The following is a 15,598-nucleotide window of genomic DNA, read 5'->3' as shown; positions in this document are numbered from 1 at the left end:
TACTGAAGTTTGACTATGCTGAAATTCGCAAAATTATACTGACTGCCAAATCTCCATATGAAGAGGCCAGAAGAGATTATGCTTGCCCTGAATAATAGTTTACTCCTAATGAAATCATGCAACAATTAATAATGATGGGGATAAATATTATATATAGAATTTCTTTAATACAATATTTTGGGCCTATCACTAGACTCTCCTTGCCTCGTGTATTAAGTGACTCTGTGTAAATAATACTAATTAGGTTAAAAACATTCTGATGCTCGAAGTCATGGGAGAAGACAGCAACAGTTTTATTCCTGGAGTGGCTCAAATGTTGTATATGTAATACTATGACTTTTTTTTACAGATCCGTGTGGGATGCAAGGCAACCTGTACAGGCTCTCAACAATCGGTGACAATCACGCAAGAAGACGTAGAGTGCACAGTATGTTTCGAAATGCTGACAATTCAACAATTTGTGCCTCTTCATCAAGAATATCTTCGCATGCATGTATATGCCACTTTATCAGTGTTGCACAAAAGTGTTGTCAATAAGCCGTTATAGACGTTCATAAAATCACCAAGGTTATTTTGCCTGTCACTGCGAAAACGAACGCTGTAGTGCATGACTGGCGTGTGTGCAGTGATACCACAGTAGTGGTATATTTAAATGGCTTTGCAATCATTTTACCGTCACCAAGACCATCGGCTGGCGCTTCCTTGTCGTCATCCCTTGTAAGCGTGAACACAAATTCTGCTGTCGTCGCACAGGTTGTCAATCATCAGCAAAGCGAACGCGTCATTCGCTACAAGCTGTACCACGGAGAAGTGGTTCACTCGAGGGTCATGCGTGGTCGCGAGCACGATGTCGAATGTTGCTAAAGCTACCTTGGCCCTCCGCCAGTTTCGCGCTGGCTGACATGACGAGACAGAAATGCCAATGATGGCTCTTTTGGTTCTGTAGCGGGCAAGCGTTGGTGATATACAATGACATCGGGAGGCAACTGCGCAACGCGTTCAAAATAACTTAGGGTTAACTGGTGTGAAATAAATGCGTCACAGCCATGGAAGGAACACCATGAATAAAAGGTGATTTTTTCCCTTTTTTTATTTCGAGAGTTCGCGCAACGGCATAAACTATTAAGTGATGGGGGCGCGGACTTACGGAGTCGCTATCTGTCGGAAGCGCCTCCCTTGCGTAGTATGAGGGATCACGCGGAGGGATCCTCACAGGTTTCGCTTACGGCGCTGAATAAAAACATCACGCGGCAGCCCTCCTGGACCTTTCTGTAAGTACTCTCAAAACGAGGGAAGTTTTTTACTGTGGAAATAATAGTCTTGGGCAACATCAAAGCACAGAATCGTTTACAGACGCTATCCTTTTACCGAATACATACAGTGAACGCCACTGCGTGCGGTCGCCGCGATGGAGTCTCCTCAACCGGCTTTTTGCGTGAAAGATAGGCAAACGCTGAGAGAAAACTATGTGAAATATTTTTTTTATAGTGGGCTGTCTGTATAACAAAATGGAGCATAACAGGATGAAGCCTCAATGCAGCGATCGCACGGGTTCGCCGAGATCGACTGCGCATGCATGTTCGCGCACAATGTTTCGCTTTCGCTGCGAGCGCGTTGTCACACCGTGCCGTGAGCTTTAGGCAGCAAAATATGAGCATATGACAGTACACAAGCAACCATTGTTGCGGAGACCCTATCAGAACTGTTCAAAAATGATTTCGTTATAAATACTTCGACGCCTACGGAAACTGTGAAGTGCCGTAGCGACGAGTCAATCTTTTTTTTTTCCTTCTAAATTCTTGGACGTTCAATATTAATTCTCAAGTTGAGTCGCACTGTATGTTTATCTGTCTTCTCGGCGTGTGATTTAACGCTGCTTCTTTTTCCTAATCCAGTGCATTAATTCATACGACAAACATAACCATGTGCCATGCATTTTTTATGTGCTTCTTACTACTCCCTTTCTATTCCAGTGAACTTGCCAGAATCTAGCATCAACAAGTTCCTAAACCAAATAAAGCGTCATGACAGTAGCCGGGCAGTGGGTGCAGGCGAGTGTCTCAGTGCGCGTTTTCTGCTACTCACCGAACATCGCAGTCTCTACGCCGTTGCAGAAATCTTCCTCGCGGCTGTGCTTGCTCCATACCCGAGTTGTAGCCAATGGCTATTTGCCGGTTGTATGTTTCGCGAGCCAAGCTTCACGCAGCGTCTTGTTCTCTGACAATGTGGGAATAAGGCTGACACCGGGTTCCGTTGCGTAAGGTAGCCGAGCAGTAGCCTACCATGATACATGTGCACGCCTCTAAAGGCAACCACTACCTATTATAGTGCTTTCAAATGTTGTCAAGCAGACGCCCAAGACGGGAAAGCTTCACCGCTTAATCAGAACCGCAGCGAAGGTGGGCCTTTAAACTTTCGTTTTCCGCTGGCTTCGGCGTTCCCGGAGCAGCCGACGTGGCCGCTGTGTCCACGTGATCACTCATGTCACGTCACGCCGATGGCAGGGCCAGATTTTCCAGTGGTGGAGCTCGCCCTCAATACAAATGTAGGCTGGTTTGGGCAATATACATCAATAGTGCACAATAGTTGGTCCCACAGAGCCAAGATTCATATTCTGTTGGCCTCATCCTTCATTCTTCATATCCTCAACTTCCTTCCGTGATTGTTGCGCGTATATTTCACTCCTGTTATCATGAACCTACTCACCCAGCAGCAACTTTTAGTCAGTGAGTGTTAGTTCCGAAGGTCTAGGCTCCCAGAAGACACAGTTCTATGGCTTTGCGACAAGCTAGGAGAATCCATCGGACCACAAAGATATAGTGGTCGAAGGCTGTGGCCAGCAAGGAAGTTCAGATGCACGGTACGGACTCGGACAGACGCCAGTAAGACCCTCAGGACTGGACCCAATTCCTGACAGCCCAGTAGAATCACCGGGAAAACCTCAACGCGAGCCAGCGTACACACATCGATCGTGCTTTGCGGGCGACGCGTATTCAGTTGCGGGACTTGCGGGAGACCGCCATAACTCCTGCATTACACAGCTCCTCGACACAATTGCGCGCACGCCGCACAGCTCCGAAAAAGATAAATAATTGCTCCGCCTACCCAAAGAAGGATACATTGTCCCTTTCTGCTACCACGTAGGCCTTGACATGACGACTCTTCAGCCACGCAACTTCCTCACCGCTATCATTCAGGTCACAGCGCTAACCAAGCCATCTACTCTGCAACATCGGACTCACCCATCATCGCATCAATGGATGCACAGTGTCTGCGGCGCACCAAGGCGACGCCATCAAACTAGTACAACTCTAGCAAATCACCTACGACCAGCGTGAGTATGCCATTACGGCATATATTGCACCTCCCAATGGCTAAGTAAGGTGGGTTATTACGAGTGCTTACTAGAAGGAATCGCCACAAGGACTCGTAATAGACTTATAATCGCCCGCTACCACCCCCCTCCCGCGAAACTATACTCTACGATCTACGGACGGGACACAAACGATCCATGCTTTGCACCTTCGGTCAAGCACCGTCAACAAAAAGATTGTTTATTGTGGAGATGTATGGTATCTATGCACGCCCTATCCCCTCAAGGTCGAGGCCTGAAGCAACTGCCGAGCCATCGGCCACCACACGGATGTCTGCATCCAACCTCGAACTGAAAAGTGTCCCAGATGCGGCTAGTCACACCACAAGGAGCCAACTCCAACATGTGCACCAGGGCCCGAACTTGTATGGGGTCTGGGAATGCAAGTACCGTCACCCACCTAAAGCAACAAAGGCCCTCTCTAAGCGCAAGCCCAATCTTTTCCACGCGTAAAACGCCACTCACGATACAAAAGAACCACGTGATGCCGGGCAGCGACTAGAATGCCCCAAGAGCTCAGACCACCTGATATGGGCCGACAAGTTCAAGACACATAATACCGTTATACCCAATACCCGCAAGCCATATCCCGCCTACCCAGCACCCCTGTAACCGGAGCTCCGGGGCCTGCGGGCGGAGGTAAGCCGCCTCACGACCTTTTTTACATGTTGCCCAGTAAACCCATCCTCCCCTCCCCAACTCTCTCCCCAAAACCAACCCTCCCACTCACTAAGGTGTCACAAACAACCCTCCACACAAGACTAGCACCCTTCGACCCCCCACCCCCCTTAAAGGGACACGCGCTTTGGACCCAATCGACAATTACTAGGCTGATCTCAATAACTTGGAGGACAAATTTCACTCTAAATTCGTAGCTCTAGACACACGCCTCCATGTCAATTTCACAATACTCGCGGAACAACTACGTTCTGGCCTTGAACAGTAGATGGACACACGCTTCACACGCCTAGCCCAAACTCTAGAACATAAATTTACACAATTTGTAACCTGACTTAAGGGGTTAATTATGAAGGGTCTCCTACCTCCATTTTCCACTCCTACACCCCTGCCCACTTCCACTACCACCACAACAACCTATCCTCACCCTCCCTCCACGCTCGAAACTGGCGGGTCGGGGTAATTCTTCCCACGCATCACTAATGGGACTGCCATGGTTTTCGGGGCAAGCGCACGCTGGTGAGATTCCTAATACCTACCCTCAATGTATTACCTAAACTCCGTCTATTACGGGACACACAGCACAAAGCCGAACTCCCTAGCTAATATGCAGCACACTCAGACACTACCGACATCCGCCGAGTGTCCACGCTCATACGTCGCGCCATTACCTACAAAGAACACAAAGTCACCTCCTCCACCCCATGTGTTTCATTGAAATCATTCCAACGAAGGATAACACACCTCCCATATTTATAACCACTGCACTCTAGACCAGACTATGGCCACCCTCTATGCACAACTCCCGAAAGTCCACTGCATCGCGGACCGAAATTTCCTACTTAGAGGAGGCGACCTTAACTCACTGCATTCAGACTGCACACTCATCGGGGAGCTTACACCACCTCCTGTACCCAATGCGCCCACACCCACGTTACCCATACGCACATTCTCCTTGAAGCCCGGCGGAGCTTGCCGCGCGGGGAGCGGAGCTCCGGTCCCTCTAGAAGGAATGGGAGACGCTGATGCTGTCGACGGACCCAGCCAGGCCAATATTCGCCACTGATTGGAGTGCCCCCTTCATGTAACTCCATGAACTCATGAATTTGTGGTGCATTAGGGTCCTGCTTGCGGGTACCCAGGAATGAGCGTGCCTGAAATCCCTTCGTAAAGTTGTTTCTCTATCTCTCTCTCCCGAAGTGGTTGGATGCGGGAATGGAACTCTGATTGCAATCGTGCGTCTGAAGCTCAGCCTCGGCGAAATGGAATCATATTAGAGCCGCAGCCTAAACCTAAAGAAAGAGAGCCACCTTGTTTGCTTGACGTATTATTAGTGAGGTTTAAAATAGGGGCCTGGGGCATAGGGTGCCCCAGTCACATGATCTACCCTGCCGGGAACTTCCTTTAGAATAGGGCTCCCGACTTGCGCCCTTCTTGTACGTGGAAGGAAGATGAAAACATAATTCCAGAAAAAAAACAGCATGAAACAGCGCTATTCCTAATAATATTTTACAGAACGAAAAGTGTATGAGGGGTTCACGTGCTTTTGAGATCATCGCAGTGAAGTTAAAAGGACTGAAAGCAAGTCTGGGGCATTATGGGCGTAGTATAGCGTCGCCCCCTGTCGGATCTCTGTGTTATCATACATTTATGTTCATAGTAGTATAGCTAGATGGCGCAGCCCCCTTCTGTCATGTGACGAGCTGGTACCAATCAGGAGGTGTCATCTGGCATGTGAAGTCCTTTTTAATAGTAAACGGCCGCGGGTCGGCTGAGTCTTCGTTTCGGTTTTCATCAGGAGCAGTTAGCTCCGTGTCATCCTTCTCTGCGTCGGCGCTCGCCGCGCGTTCGCTGGGCATGGGCTCCCACTTGCCTGCCGCTGCCGACACAATATCTTTTGGCGACGAGGATGGGATTCCCGCTGCGGTTCCGACCGAAGCCCCGGGCAACCAACGAGCTTCGTAAGTGAAGCGACCCTTCCGTGTCTGCACGGCAAGCAAACGCCGCCGACGCACTTGGCGTCGCGAGGCTTCCGAGCCTAGGCCTTCTCGCCCCTTTGTTCTTCCTTGCCCCATTCCTGCTGCGAGCTCCGGCTTGTTTTCTGCACTGTCTCCTGCACGCTACCGGGCATGGCGTCTTTCACGGCGAACCTTCCCGTTTTTCTGGAATTGCCCGGGCCACCGTTAATTCCATGGCATCGATGGAAAACATTTTTCAGGCCCACCTCGAAGCGGCCGGCGGTGGCGACTGGACGGACTCGCGACGAGCGTCCGCGCTCGTCAGCGCTCTCGGGCGTGAGGGACAACGGAAGTACTTTGCAGACGAGGAGCAGGAAGCAGCAAGGCAGTTAACCGGCACAGCGTCAGCGTCAAGCGAGGCAGCAAGGCAGTCGACTGGCGCAGCGTCAACGTCAAGTGAAGCGGTCCCGCCATCGTCAGTTCCAGATACTCTTGCAGCGCCTTGACCGGCTGTTCGCCGCGTCAACAAATGTACTGGCGGAGAGGCACGAATTCACCAGTCGAAGGCAGTTCGAGGGAGAAGGATTCCTGGAATTCGTGACCACACTGAAGGAGAAGGCGGTACAGTGCAACTTCGGCACAACCTACAACGAGCGCGTTCGAGACCAAATCATACATTGGGTAGCGAACGTCAGCGTTCGCTAAAAGTTACTGGCTCATGGCGAAACCCTGTCCCTGGACAAGGCAGAAGAAATTGGACGCTCGTTAGAAGCCCTGCATTGAGCGAACCGCGCGTTCGGCTCCCAAAATGTACGAAGAATCGAGGCATCTCAACTTGGCGTTCCGTCGATGGGCCAAGATGGCCGACTTCTTCCGGGGAGCCGCCAAGATGGCCGACGTAGTCCGGGAGGCCATGAAGATGGCCGACTTCTTCCGAGAAGCCGCCAAGAGGGCCGACTTCTTCCGAGAAGCCCCCAAGAGGGCCGACATTTTCGCACATAGCTCCTCCGGGAACCGTAGTGCATGCGATCGGTGTGGCAGCACGAAATATATTGCAACGTACAGGAATTGTTCAGCAAGGAACCGGCGGTGCAACGCCTGCCACACGTTGGGCCATTTTGCATCAGTGTGCCGAAAAACCCGTTCCGTTCAGCACGTCTCTTCCGCAGAGACGCGGTCTTTGTCAACTTCCGCAGGACAGCCGTCTGCGTCTGTCTTGACGGTGAGCACTTTGGAAACTAAAAATGATTTACAAGTTCCGGTCGTAGTGAACGGCGTCTCCATGCGACTGCCGGTGGATACGGGAGCGTCTGTCTCATTGATGAAGGCCGAAGATTTTGGAAAGCACTTTGGTCGACAGCACAGACTGTCACAAACAACAGTGGACTTGAAAAATTTCTCCAAGCAACGCATCGACATTCAAGGCCTGTTTCAAGCCACTGTCCAGTTTTTCCCAAGGTCATGCTCCGTCACGTTCCACGTAACGACTACAGGAACATCACTGCTGGGTTTAGACGCCATCCAACGCTTGGGCATACAGATCGACGGTACGTCGCTGACATGTCTTCTACCATCGCTTCCTTCAGTACAGAGCCCCACAGGTGTGCCTCCGGGTTTTGATCACCTTTCCAGTGACGAGTTGGGTCTCGTCAACAACTTTGTGCACCGAATTCATCGGCAGCAAGATGCGAAACCAGTATCTTCAATGTTGCGCCGACTACCCCTGGCTCTCCGTGACCAGGTCACACATGAATTGCGACGTCTCGAGGACTGCGACGTCATCGAGCGCGTCGAGGCTACTGAGTGGGTGTCTCCACTCGTGGTGGTGCGCAAGGATGGAACCATGCGGCTCTGTGTAGATCTACGGGAACAGGACAGTCTTGTGTCTCAAGCTCAAGAAAGGGTCTTGCAGAAACAGTGGCAGACTAAACAGTACGTAGACAAACGTAGAGGTGCTCAGGCAACTCGTATCAAGGTGGGAGACACCGTCAGAATTAGATTTAACAGGGAAGGACTTTTTAAGTACAGTAAACCTCGTAAAATCAAGGCCCAGGTAGGACCATCTATTTTTGTACTCAGTGATGGGAATACGTGGCATGTGTCTAAGTTAACCGTAGTGATGAAGGATCCAGCAGGTAGTACATTGTGTACAAGTGATAGAAACTTTTTGCACTCATATTCAAACTTGGATAGTCATTCCGATGATTCGTCTGTAGTGACATCGTCTTCTCATAGTTATAAGCATCAGCTAAGTAGTTCGTCTGGCTGTATCACTTCCGAGTCTGCACAGTCAGCAGTCGTCTCTGATTCCGTGGGAGAATCGGTAGCCTCACAGGACTTGTTGGGACTTCGAGAGCAGCTTCCTGGGCAACCCTCTCCAGCTTTGAGCGATAACCACATTCAATTGTCCAACCAGGGGGAGGGAAATAGTAGTGGGACGACTGGGTCTTCGAAGTCGACCGATACGCGTCGCAAACCCCAAAGTTCTTCTGAGGTACGCACGCGTCCGCATCGTGACAGAAAACGGCCTCCGTGGCTCGATGATTTTGTTTCTGTAGTGTAGAGCGTATTTCCGTCTTCGAAATGCCACGGCTAGGGGCCTCGTTGTGACATTCAGAAGACAGTCCACATGTTTCATTAACACAGCTATAAAATGTGCTCCTTGTTGCGGTGCAGTGAGTTTTGTGTCGTGTTCCTTGTCAGACTTTGTTTGAGTGACTGCCTGTGTTTTGGTGCCCAAGACTGGTGCGCGTGTATGTGAACTTGGGCCGGGACGGACTGAATTTGTTGTGGACTTAAGTGCGTGCTTTGTGTGCGACTGGTGCGCGTGTGTGAACGTGGGGGGGAACGAACTGAAATTGCCTTTGGACTTAAGTGCGCGTCTTGTGTGCGCGTTTCACTGTATGCTTGCTTTGTTGCAGGGGGGGATGATGTACTATAGTGTCGCCCCCTGTCAGATCTCTGTGTTATCATACATTTATGTTTCATAGTAGTATAGCTAGATGGCGCACCCCCCTTTCTGTCATGTGACGAGCTGGTACCAATCAGGAGGTGCCATCTGGCATGTGGAGTCCTTTTTAATAATAAACGGCCGCGGGTCGGCAATATGCGGCACGATGTACCTCTGGCTTCCACCAAACAAATAAATAGGGCTACTGCTTACGGGTGCATTACCTTTGGCAGTAATAACTAACGTTTTCATCAGTGCTGTGGTGGTTGAATATTTGGTTCTTCTAAAAATCTTGATCTCCCAATGTCGTGGGGCACACGTGCGAACTCCATGATGTGTACGCAAACGCGCGATTCCATATATCCCATAAAGTGGGCGCGGCGTAATTAATTATGCAAGGGAGCACGAACTTTCGATAAGAAGCATCGGCATTGCGCATTTGTCTACGCCATGTGCAGTTTGAAAGAGCGCTCTGCGAATTCGAGGGATCAAGACACTTGGAAGAAGAAAGGATTCTACTGCCAGAGAACTGATGGAGGCGTTTTGTATTGCCTCAAACGGTACTGCGTGCGTAAGCTATACGTCGATTTATTTTATTATGTTCCAGTGTACATATCAGATCAGTATGTTGCGGCTGCGCAATCACTTTGCTCATGTTTCACAGGTTTTACAGCGAAGCTGTTAGCATCTAGTTGAGCGGCATTTTTCGTCGCGTCATCCTCACGAGAAAAAAAAATAACCTCCACCGATTAAAGGGAGACGTGCATACATTCTTCGGTGTCACGTGTTCAACATACAGCAGAGTTTTTGTTCCAGTAAAGAATAAGCCCAAACTACGCATCCAAACTAAAGAATTGACAATGCGAATCACGTGGCGCTGCCCGCATACGTTTCCCTTTAGAGATTACTACTGCGCGAGCTGCCGCAGCGACGGCAGCTTGCGACGTGGAGGGACACTTCACTAGGATTTCATATGGTGTTAGGCTGCTGACCACAAGGTCGCGGGATCAAATCCCGGCCATGGCGGCCGCATTTCTATGGGGGCGAAATGGGAAAACACTCGTGTGCTTAGATTGAGGTGCACGTTAAAGAACCCCAGGTGGTCGAAATTTCCGGAGTCCTCCACTACGGCCTGCCTCATAATCAGAAAGTGGTTTCGGCACGTAAAACCCCATAATTTTTTTTCTCTAGGCTTTCATATATAAAACAACCAGCCTAATCTGGATGAAATGAATTGTTAGGCAGCAACTAATTTCATTGTTACTGCAGCCCCGCCATAATTGATAGGCAACACATGGTTCGGACTCACAAGAGGCAGCTTCACCACAAGAACCGGCTACGAAAAAAGAAACGCCGATACGACCAGCGGCGGCGAGCTGCCACAGGTCGTATTGCCGTGCGACTGGAGCACAGGGGAAGTCCGGATGCCCACATACTCTTGTGGCTCAATAACGCGCCGGATGAGTAATTGAGCATTCAAGCATCTGCAAACCCCTCTCAGCAGTTCTAGTCGTGGTCTTCAACAGCTTTGCTGGATACTCACTTTCGCAGAGTCGGGATGGGGAGTCAGATTGTTTATTATGGAATGTGTGCTGTCTCAATGTTCGTACGTGCTAACATTTTAATATTCACGACTTTGACTCAAATAACACTTTCTTGAAAGCGTGCGCTTGTGTTCGTCTGTTATTTGCGAAGCATCTTTACCTTAGCAAACCACCTATCCCTTTTGTCTATTGATAGTCGATCGTGGGTATTCTACATTTGCATCTTCTTTCCTTTTTTTCTGCAGAATATTTCAACTGATACTGCCAAAAAGATGCAACCCTTCCTAGGATATATGTGTCCTGTTGGCCGGTGTACGCAGAATGACTGCTCTTTAAATGGCCTTTCTTTGGAATGTTGGAACGCGAACCCGAAGACTTCAATGTCGCAGTAAATAATGGCGAAATGGCCCGCAGAGTCAAGCACCTCATGTTTAAAAGAGCAGTGCTATATAGTCAGCAAGTTTTGTCAATAAATGCACCCCACAAGCTTGCGGGTATTTTTTTTTTTATAAGCATACTACACTTAACACTGCATTTCCTTTGACAGGAAATTAGGACTTCCGTTAGCAACAAGTTAACTAAACATTAGGGACAGAGTATTTGCCTTCCAACTTCAATCTTTGGTTCATGGCGTTTTATCGCACTTGAATTATCGACACAAGCACTATAGAAGCACAAGGTCCAGTCTATATATAGACGAGGCAACCTAAAGTTTGCCCGCGCGGCACCAGCGCCGAATGCTCCCCTAGCGGACCGATGGAAGTTTCGAGGGTCGTCGCTGCGCGAGCGCGCGCCCGTGATCTGTTCGGCGGGAGCGCTCATGCTGGCTCGGGCGCGTTGTTTTTGCGATGGCGAGTGCGACCTCATCAGTAAGGAAAGGTGGCACGCAATACTGCTGTATTGTTGATTGCCATAACAGCCTCGAAAACACGAAAGGTCGAACGCCGCCCGTGAAATTCTACAGATTTCCGGGGAAGTGGTACGAGAAGGTCAGACGACAAGCATGGATAATTGCAGTGCGCCGAGTCAAGTAAGCACCATACTTTCGTATTCGCGTGCAATATCGCGGCTGCTCGATGAAACGGAATAGTGATATGCCTGTTTTTAGCGCCCAACCGTTTGTTTAGTCATGCCGCGTTGTTGAATTGTGTTGACATCCGCTGCTTGTTAGCGGTAAATGCATGCGTGTTGCGACGCTGAGCTTGACGACGCGAGCTCGATTCCCGGCCACAGCGGCCGCATTTCGATAGGGGCGAAGTGCAAGAACGCCCTTGTTACCGCGTGCTTTGATTTTTGTGCACGTTAAAGAACCCCCGGAGGCAATAAGTATTCCTGAGACTAACCATTACAGCGTGCCTCATAATGATTTAGTGGTTTTGCATGGTTTTGGCAGTTAAAACCCCCGAATTTATTTGATTCTACTCTGCCTTCACTCGCAATCGGCATGGACGAGCTTTAGAGAATTATTTCCATTTTCCAAACGCTGCAACTTAATTTACTAGTTGTGCAGGTAACGAAAGGGGACGCGCGCTACTTTTGTCTGATAGCAGACAGCATTTAATGCAAGCCGCGGTCGTCGCGTGCGTCGGTAAGCGGCAGATCGGAAAGCAGCCGATCGAGACGTGCGCGTTATGTTTGTTGTTTGGCCATGCTTTCTAAGTTCACAATATCCAAGCTTGCTTTAAGGTAATTACCACCTTGCACATTCTTGCTGATTCACTCTTCCTGCCAAAAACCTTCGTTTCCTGTAGTAGCCGGCCATCGGTGCAAGCTTACTTTAGCTGATCGCCCGACGAGGCACTAGATTTGCTTTGGTGAGGCATGTATCTCTAATGCTTGCGCTCGTGCTGTTGGTCCTAAGGTAATCGCCTGTTAACGTGGTCTGGGTTCATTTCGCGGAGCAGTCTGTACGAGCCAATCCTCATTAGCAGTGAAAAGGCACCTTGCTGATTAATGCGATGAGTTGCAATGACTCCAACATCTGCATTGAATAAGGCGTGATATACACTAAATATTTATTGCAGCATGATTCAAAGCAATATGCGCCTATATAGTATTTAAATTGTTAATTTTGAGCAGATGTGTGTTTTGGCTGTTGTGTTCTAGGATTTCGTGTATCCTGGGAAGGAAACTGCTTTAGTGTTCTGGTGAAGCAGCGTACTGACCAGGACAAGGCGGACACACACATGAATACAAGACACTCGCTGTGCTTGTGTCTCTCCTATTTGTACTGGTCATTGCGCTGCTTCACCAACACGGTATGATGATTAATCACCAACTCGCCCAACATCGCACATTACTGCGTTAGCTTTATAATGCAGTTCTCTTCGTGCCACGCAGTGACGTTATTGGGGCAAGAAATAGGCATCACAAATTACAGGCACTAGCATCTCCGAATCACCATGTATTAAAGGCATGTACAGTTTGCCAAAAACAGCTCAATTTGTGATTTGCCTGAACCTAAGCCTGAGAAAGTATAATGAGCTATAGGCTAGGCCACGTTGTTGAAGGTGGGAAGATGGTCTTTCTCGTTAGTAACGTTCCATGCTCATTTGTGCCTAATACATGTGTTCTTTCTGTGCTCGCAGTGCTGATGACACTCCCTGGGAGCCATCCAAAAGCATGCGAATTTACAAAAACAAGCAGGCTTTGCGAAGCGAAGACATCGATAACGCTTGCCGTTGTTCGCTGACAGCTCCGCGCAAATCAGAACGAACACAAACGTGTATTTTACTAATGCTCCAGCCAAGAAATTTAGCAGCAAAAGGCGGAAGCACAAAATGAGAGCAGCCGTGTGCGCGCACTCAGCTACCGAGGAAACTAACGGCAATCGTCACCGTCCCTCCACATCTCTGCAAGTATGCATGACCGCTTTGTGCCTGCGTCATATAGAAATAAAGTGGCTAAACTTCTGAACTTGGTGTATACCTCTAAATCGACGTCGTATACGATCCTGGACACCTGTGACACGCCCTTGGCTTTCACTGTCACATCACCGTCCACGATTTGTTGAACGCCGTACACGTGCGGAAGCAGACGCTCCCCTTTCGTGAGGTTGCCGCCACGAAAAAATCTGTCCGCGTCGGCAGCCTTCTTGAAACCGCATTGCAATCTCTGCGTCGCTGTTGCGCAAGCAGGCGATCTGCCACCGTCGAAAACTGAGCGCCGTGAGAACGAGCAGCGAAGAAACGCGCGGGCGAACCGGTGTAAACAAAGCGGAGACCGCGCCACGGCACGTCCCCGCTGCATCACGTTTCCACATTGGGGGCGCTGTCAGGAGGCGCAGTAGCGCCGCCTGGCCATGGTTTTCTCGTCTATACCACGCCTAAACAAGATATAAGAAGTGCATGTGAAGCACGCACACGATAATCAAGAACGTGCGTTGACATCACCGCACCCGAACGTATACATGCAGGACAGGGTGTCAAAGGCCATACACGTGCTCTGAGCAGCCTAGCAGTTTGCGTTCTTTGGATAAGCACACTCGCTTACTTGAACAGAAAGATATATTGCGTAAGTCTTTCGTTGAGATGACGGAGGTTTCAGGTTTGCGCTGTCCAGCGAACTGTCGGTAACAGTGCCGGATTAAGCGCACTTACAGGGCTTAAGTGCGCGATTTTGCCCCTGGAGACGACCAATCGCGGCTGCTTTCTGGAGACTGGATTCAAGTCGCTATTTTGAATCCGTTTCGTAGGCGTCAGTAAAACACTTCGACCACAACCTAGGACGCGACCTCATTCAAGTATTACTCGGACTTTGCTCACGCTTGCTGAAATTTCCCATCAGTGTTTCCGGCTTAATATAATTATCCTTTAATTTCCCTTTGCCTGCCTATTCTCTCACAATCAAAGCGCTATCCGCACAGGTCCCTTGGGCTACTTGCCCAACGGGTAATTTATCGTGCAAAATAAACGAAGGTAGCAACAGAGTTAGGAAAAAAAAAACACTGTCCTGTCTCTGTTTAATACCGTCGAACAGAGGCAAAGTACTTCTGCTTCTTGCCCCCTTCGCAATCATTCATCTTAGCATCGTTATACAAGAAACCGTTTTTGACGAGGGTCTTTCAATAGCCCTGCTAAGGTGAAAACACGTCCAGTTCAGTTTATTATATGCCAGCGACGGCCGTTTGGCGAACATTATTGAGCAAGAGGTCATCCAGCGTCAGCTGCCACCAGAGGCAGTCGTTCTAGTTTTTCTTTTTTTTTGCATTCTCCGCAACGTAACTCAAAAGTTCCGGCCCCTCCCGCTTCATTTTGGTGCAATTCTGTCGTAGAAAATTATATTCCAAATTGAATATTCGTGCATGCTTCGTAATTTAGACAAGGCACTGGTAAGAAGTGAATAATGACCGCCTCCTTTTTATGCCAGCAGACGCTATGCGTATTCTCTATCCCTGCGAAGCGTTTTATTACTTCATGAGCCTTGTTTAATACAGTTTCAAGACGTGTTACACACTGTGCGCTGTGAATTGAATGAAACATCAGCCACGTCACTAGTAAACAGCAAACTGGGCTCATCCTTAGACACTGCTGTTCTACGAACTCTTCTATTACTCTACAATCCTTGAAGCAATGACGCATTCGAATCATACTTACTAACCGAAATTTTCCTAGAGGGCCAGTTTTCCCTTGCTGTTATTCAGCCGAGAATGGGAACATCGACAGTTAGCAGTAGTCAATTACATGATTTTTCAGACTTACGAAACACTGAAACTCCGATATTTTGTGCGCATCACCTGAATTGTTCGGCTGTGCGACACCGTTTCTCCGTGCGCCATTTTTGTTGTAAGCGAAAGAGAGAGAGAGAGAGAGAGAGAGAAGTCATAATGGAAAGGCAGAGAGTCTAAGTAGGTTGAGCCCGGTAGGCTACCCTGCTATAAGGAAAGGCGATTGAAAGATGAGAAGAAATATAGAAGCTGGCACTTTGCACTATTACTCAGTCAATGGAGCGTTATTTGCTCAATTCATCAGAAGCGGTAAACAGAGCAGTGGTTTGTGGCTTTGTACGTACGTAGCAGAAGCGCAAGGCCATGGTTCTAAGACCTTCTCTCCTTTAAAAGAGCTGTCATCTAAGTGCCGTAAAGCTGTTCAAGGTA

The 15,598-nt window shown here is 49.0% G+C and overlaps 1 long non-coding RNA gene across 1 annotated transcript; it reads left to right on the top strand.

Moving 5' to 3' along the window:
- The first annotated feature begins 361 nt into the window (after positions 1 to 361).
- Positions 362 to 10,987, top strand: LOC140217150 (uncharacterized). The gene is made up of 2 exons (XR_011893660.1): positions 362 to 427; positions 10,749 to 10,987. It is a non-coding gene; the product is annotated as an uncharacterized lncRNA (long non-coding RNA).
- The last annotated feature ends 4,611 nt before the right edge of the window (positions 10,988 to 15,598 follow it).

This window comes from Dermacentor andersoni, chromosome 4 (genome assembly GCF_023375885.2).
Source record: "Dermacentor andersoni chromosome 4, qqDerAnde1_hic_scaffold, whole genome shotgun sequence".
In the NCBI taxonomy this organism is placed as follows: Eukaryota; Metazoa; Arthropoda; class Arachnida; order Ixodida; family Ixodidae; genus Dermacentor; species Dermacentor andersoni.
Note: the sequence above shows the minus strand (reverse complement) of the source record. Positions and strands in the feature narration are given on the sequence as shown.